Consider the following 6881-nt stretch of genomic DNA (forward strand, 5'->3'; position numbering starts at 1 on the left):
GAGGATCCTCAATTATTTAGGTTATTATTATGTGCTTCTAAGTTCTTATTTGAGTTTTTCTAGACTCTAGGACCTAAAATCCCACCTATGAAGAAACGTAACAAATGAAAATATTTTATTTAGACCTTCTAATAGAACCTGATCCTGAACCACAATTAGATATAAATTTCTTAATCAGAAAACTAGGTAAGGGAATGCTAGTCTTGTTCATTGATGGGTTTTTGAAGTAGTTGTAGTAAATGAGTTTCGAACTCTCAGAATTGTGAAGATTCGAGTTTTTAGATTTAATAAAATTTTATACAAAAATATTACAAAGGGTACGAGAGGTAACCAAGACACTAGATTCCACTATTACGCAAAATTCAATGACAAATATTTCAAAACTCTATTCAATTCTTAAGTCCTCTTTTATCTTTAATTCACGTTCAATCATACAAATTCTCAAACGTTATTTGTAAACCTTAAGCATAGAATATCAAGAGATTTGAGCAAGCATAACCTATCAAACTGAATGACAAATAATTAAGAAAATCATTCAAACAGTTTAAAGAACTCTGCAAAAGCAGTGATTAAGTAAATTATATAATAAGAGAAAATGAAATAGTTACACATTTATGTTGCGTAAATAGCTTCCTCCATTGCCTTGGTTACGAGGAAATTATCTCATCATAGTAAACATGCTCCCAAAATATTTATTTAATGCTCAAAAATGGTTTACAAATATGAAATGGGAGAAAATGGTTACAAACAGGATTCTGTGAAAGTGTCCCATAATCGCTGTTCCATAAACGATAAAATCCTACTGATGATGTCGTTGTAGCTATAAGACCCTCTCCCCTATTGTCGTTGTCACTGTCATAAACGACTGCTCTGATCGGTCTGTTCTTCGCGTTCTTCAGCTTCAGCAGCAGCAGAAACAAAGTTTGGGAAACTCGTGATTTTTGCTTCTCTGGTCCTCCTCTCGACCCCAAACTCTCGACAATTTTTCTATGGAACCTTGTTACTCTATTTATACCCATATCATGCATTGAATCTCGTCATAACTCTAAATATATTCATTGAACACATATATTCTCCACGGGCAATAATTTCTATATTTGCTTTATCCACACGTTTCTGAGCTGTTTCGATCATTCCAATATCTTCTGATTATGTATATGAATCTTCAGAAGAGTTTTCTTGCCTTTAATCTCCTTATATTTCCAAAACTTGACCACACACACGTGACTTTCCTTTTATTGTTGTTAAAAGAAAAATATGATTATATAGCCAGTTGATCCAATCACTCCTAATAACTTTCCTAGGACAAATCACATCTACTCATTAAGTTTCAGCGATTGAGTCTCACTAAAAATCCTCCAAAATCAATCGAGAAAATCTGCCAGTGAAGAGCGAATATTTTCCCGCTAAAATATTTTTTTGAATTTGAGAAGAAGGTGTCCTCCCCCTAATCCTGTATGGGTGTCCCTTTAGCAATTGGGGTGAAAATTGTAATTTTTGCGGTGGAAATAGTAATTTTCTGGGTGCTTTTAACAACTCCTCTGGGTGCTTTTAGCGTATTTCTGGGGTGCCTTGAGTATTTTATCCTGGGGTGTAAAACACTACTTTTCGAGCCAATTTCGCTGCAAGAGCTTATTTTCTCTATAAATACCTACAAAGACATAAAAATAACAAAATAAATACAAAATTTAGCACTAACAATATATATAATTGTGACATATTAGACATATAAATGTGTCTATCATTCATTACGTTCGTTTATCGCAGTTTCCTTTGGTCACCTCTATTTGGTTTTGAAGACCCACAGTTATTCTGGCTATTGTTATACGATTTGAGGTGACTAATCCTTTCCAATGTCTGGCTGAAGACTTTAAACTTAGCACTTCTTGGGAGGTAATCCATTCTCATATAACACTGTAATATCTTTCCTTAACTTTTTTGCTTGAAATGATAACATTTTCTCCTTGTTCATGCTTTTAATTTCATCTTTAGAACATTGAGGACAATGTTAGATTTAAGTTTGGGGGTACGAGATAAACTTTTAGTTGCAATGAATAAACTCCAGAGCCTAGAAATTTATGCCTATTAAGGATGGCACTAACCAATCTAAGTGGATGGAAGCATCTTGGTTGTAGGAGTTGAGGAACCAATCTGACTAGATGGAAACATCTAAAGAGTCTATTCATAAAAGCACAGAGCTCAGGTGTAAAAATAACATGATAGTTTCGCCATATCTCGTTGAGTCCTTTTCACCTTCTGTTTTTATTTTTCTTTTAAGTGATTTGGTGAGGCACACGATTCAAGTTATTACCATTGATAGGGTGAAATAGAGTGACTGAGTTACCTATGAAAAATAAAAGTTTATGAAAGAAAAGAAATTGAGACCTGACCATTAGACCAACCGGAATAAAATTCAATAAAGTGGACCACTGGTACCCTTGTATATGCCAGTTGTGTTGACCTACAATTAGGATTATCGACCACTGGTTCCCTTGTATATGCCAGTTGTGTTGATATTAGTCAAACTGTTATCTCAGTCATTTAGGATAGGTTCATCTTGTAGAGGCCTTCAGACAGATATGGGAAACACCGTTCACCTTAAAACCATCTATGTTTTTCTCTATATCCATCTTATTGATTTTTTCATGTGATTAGTTTGACTCCGAATATGATGTCCATAGTGCGACTATCTGAGTAGAGCTCTGTCACTTATATATAAATTTTAGTATGCTTTAGTGGAAACTCGTGTACATCAGTTGGAATTTCGCATCAGGGTACTTCCTCCTATAGTCAATGATTGTATGCCAACCAAGGAGATTCTTTAGTGCCTTTCAAGGTTCTGCGTAGATAGCTAGGGTATGGAGTAGGATTTTGTGGGTACACCTCTGGTAAATCCTCCCGAGACTATAACTCGACCACTAGGGCCACCTAGGGGTTCAAAGGCTTGTTTCACAGACTAAGTGCAATCGTGATGCCTGTGACAGTGAGTTAGGATTTTATTTTGTAGGTTAAATTTGCTCGGGACTAGCAAATAATAAGTTTGGGGGTATTTGATAGACACGTTTATGTGTCTAATATGTCTCAATTATATATATTGTTAGTGCTCGATTTTGTATTTATTTTGTTACTTGATGTCTTTATAGGTATTTATGGAGAAATAAGCTCTTGCGGCAAAATTGGCTCGAAAAGTGGTGTTTTACATCCCTGGATAAAGTACTAAAGGCACCTCAGAAATATGCCGGAGGAACCAAGAAAAAGTGTTGGAAACACCTCAGAAAAATTACTAAAGGCACCCCAAGGGATATGTGTTATTCGGATTCTAACAACGGATAAGAGGCGACCACAGGATAAGGGGTGGCCTTCTTCACAAATTCAAAATACATTTTTGGCGGGAATACACTTTTCTTCCCTGGCAGAATTTCAATCGGATGTTTGGACGTGATTTAGTGAGATTCAATCCCTGAAACTTAGTGGGTAGACGTGATATGATCAAACAACACTAGTATGGGTGTTCGTTAGGGATGGAATTGGCTTAATAACATGTTTCAATCCAAAATAGTGGACACAAGTTTTCATGGGTTCAAGTGAATTTGACACGAGTTTGAGGCGTGTAATGCATGAGTTTCGAATGTGTTGCACTACATAGATGCGTGAAGAAGATAAATAAGGAAGGTTGATAGCTGAGAACATGTGGAAGATAAAAAAATGGAAATTTTGGTTTTTTCAAGCCGAGAACCATGTGTTGCACTACCAATCAAACTGATAGTAGCACTAGTTTCACTAAATTGGGTCCAAGGGCATAGCTCAATGATATCCCATCAACTCCACTAAGGAGGAAGTCAAGAGTTCGATCCCCACGGCAGAGGTTTGTATTTAAAGTAGTTGTATACACCCAAGATTACATCATCTGTATTTAAATTAGTTGTTAAATTAGCAGCGGTGGTATATGTTGCAAAGAGGTGTTGCAATAGTTCTTTTCTGTTGCGAATGTTGATAACTTTTCGCAACGGCTGGCTAGAGTTTTGATTACTTTTCGCAACACTTTTTTACTATTGCCATATCAAAATTTCGCAGTTGTTCTCACTGTTGCGAAATGGAAGGACGCTGTTTGAAGCTGTTGCGGAATGAAAGAACGCAACAGATAATGCTGTAAGGAATTATTTGCAACGCCAAAAAATAGTGGTTTTGGCTGGTCAAAATTAGAGTTTCCAGTAACAAAATCAAGTCACCCCTGTTTATTAAGAAATCAAATTAATCCAAAAAAAGTATTGTTTTCTTAATGTTAATTCACCATAACATACCATGATGAACTCCATACATACAAAAAGTAAGAAACACATCACTGAGTATAGCTAGAAACATTTCTTCAGCCCAAATGACATCAAATTTTGTGTGTGATATCAAAAGAATGACATACAATAAAATAATGAACATAGAGAAGAACCTTGAACTTTTCCAAAGATATTCCTTAAACTTCCCGCCTAGTCTCTAATATCAAGCATGCGTGACCACTCATTTAACAAGTTTATCCTTAGCTTTCTTTAGGTGCACCAATTTCTCTTGCACTCCGCAAAACATTAAGCTGATAAAACTCAGTACTAATTCACCCTGCACGTGCTAATTGTAATAAGAAAATTAGGAGCATCCAGACTCCCCAACCACACATGATCAGATATATGGATAGTACTCGGAACACTAGGATAGTCTCTATTCATAAATAAATGCAACTGACACCAAGTACTTAAAACTATAAAATTTACGGCGGATCAAGAGATAGGGGACCTAGTTAGAAGTTACGGTTGTCAAAAAAATCCTAACAAAACATAACGAAAAGTTTTAAGAAATTACCAGTCCTGGCTATGTCCACGGTAAGAAGCCCAAACCCTAAGTTCTAGGATTGTCAAAATTTTCAGTGTCTAAAGAATTTTCATGTCGACCTATGCGAGCCAAAAATTTCTTCGACTCATCTGCAATCAACAGGTAATTTCAACATTACGAGTTGAAATAACGGGGCATCTTTTGGCATACAAATATGATATAGGTCAGATCATACCAAACAGATAGGGATGATTAGATTTTGGAACACAAAAAAAAAGTATGAAAACAGTAGATATGCAGAAGAGAAATGAAATGCCCATTCGATCTACTCAATTGCCTGTACCAGCCACTATTACATCAATTAGTAAGGTTTCATATATTACTTCACAATGGCAAAAGCTATTAGAATGAATGCTGCAGCCATGTGGGTTGAAACATGAACAAATTCAACAAAACAGGTCATCCAAAAAAATAAAATTCGAAATAATCTATTAAGAAATGTAAAATCGTATCATCTGGAGTACATGAACTATAGAAATGTCAAATTAATTATCTGTACTACTAATTCACCGATGCGCACACATGAGAACTTTAAATAATCAATCATTAGTAGAAGAGACATACCTCTTTTAATATTTCCTTATCCACGTCCATTAACTCATGCGCTGTAATGTAGTAGTCGAGATCGATTATAGATCCTGAGATGAAATGTTGCCGCATTTCCTCTCCCATCCTTGTATCTTGCCATCCTCCGAAAGATATTCAAATTCAATTTCTACCTGCACTAAGCCAATTGTACATCAGTAAAAAAAAGTATCTTATAAAGAGATTCAAAGATAATGAACCTATAAAGGAGAGTAATATTGAATCCAGTTGATCCCCTTCCCATCCAAAAATTTACATAATGACAGGACAACCAACTTCTAGAAAAGGTGGTTGGAGAATAATCTGAAAAGTACCGTCCATAACCTTCCTGGAGAGCACATTCAATACAAAATAACAAATCAAGTGGAACTGAAATTACTGAAATTAAGATGTCTAGAATGTAGAAAAAAAAATTTATGTCAGAGAAAACGAAGAAAATGCAAGCATGATGATATACTTGTACACAAATTCCTGCAATAAAATAAGTTGGGTAAGGAACCTCGCCACTGAACTCCACATGTGGTTCTTCTTCCAGCAACTCCTCAGCCTCCTTGTATACATCCAAAGCACGAGAATTTGGATAGCTCCTGTGAATAATGCAAAAAAAGATGCAACAAGTAACAAATGCAGCAAACTTATGATAAAAAAAAGACTTGAACAAAAAGATTACATTGTAAAAAGTACCTATAAAAATGACGATCTTTATAAAGGCGAACAAAAGTTTCAGTCATAGGTTTCGATCTTTGCTCGTCCATGGTGAAGAACTAATGAAAACAAGAAAACTATCAGTAATTACATGGGGAAGGAACAATGTATTCCACCACCAACGATAGCAAGTCCACTCACCCATCCACATGAGTCCCTCTTTACTTAACAAACAACTTCTAATTCAAAAGATCTGAAATTCCCAAAGAAGATGCATAAGTTAATAAACCAACCACTCCACCAGAGGGAAGAACAACATAAATAAAGATTGAAAAAAACAAATCCCTAGTAGGTCAAAAATTACTGAATCTAAACAAGATAAAACCAAAGAAGTATGTTTTAAGTACCTTCTCACTGTGAATTCCAAAAAAAACTGAAGGGATTCTTCTTGCTAGCCTCTGTTAGAAGTAATCCACCAGCAGTCCCTTCTCGGCCTCCTCAACCTGGAATCACGAGCATGTGTTAACGCCAATTTTAATAAGGAATTACTAGTTAGGGCAGAACAAGTCAAGGAAACAAATTTCCACTCTAAAAGATTGCCTGCTTCACTAAAAGAAACAACCTTCACATGAACAGAATCTGTACAAAACTAGTCACTCAAGCGGATGCATACTACCATTGTATCTCGTAATAAAAGGACCAACTGATCCTTGTAAAATGACCATACAGTTCTTTATGCAATTTACTATTCTCCCAAGCCACTTTTTTATTTC

General features: G+C 35.6%; 1 long non-coding RNA gene across 1 annotated transcript; it reads right to left on the bottom strand.

The window, feature by feature from the left end:
• Positions 1 to 5804: 5804 nt before the first annotated feature.
• LOC113330186 lies at positions 5805 to 6596 on the bottom strand. Its single transcript, XR_003350107.1, has 4 exons — positions 6516 to 6596; positions 6310 to 6361; positions 6148 to 6227; positions 5805 to 6050 (listed from the first exon to the last, which is right to left on the bottom strand). It is a non-coding gene; the product is annotated as an uncharacterized LOC113330186 (long non-coding RNA).
• Between the last annotated feature and the right edge of the window lie 285 nt (positions 6597 to 6881).

The sequence above is a fragment of the Papaver somniferum genome, unplaced genomic scaffold (assembly GCF_003573695.1).
Source record: "Papaver somniferum cultivar HN1 unplaced genomic scaffold, ASM357369v1 unplaced-scaffold_117, whole genome shotgun sequence".
Taxonomy (NCBI): domain Eukaryota; kingdom Viridiplantae; phylum Streptophyta; class Magnoliopsida; order Ranunculales; family Papaveraceae; genus Papaver; species Papaver somniferum.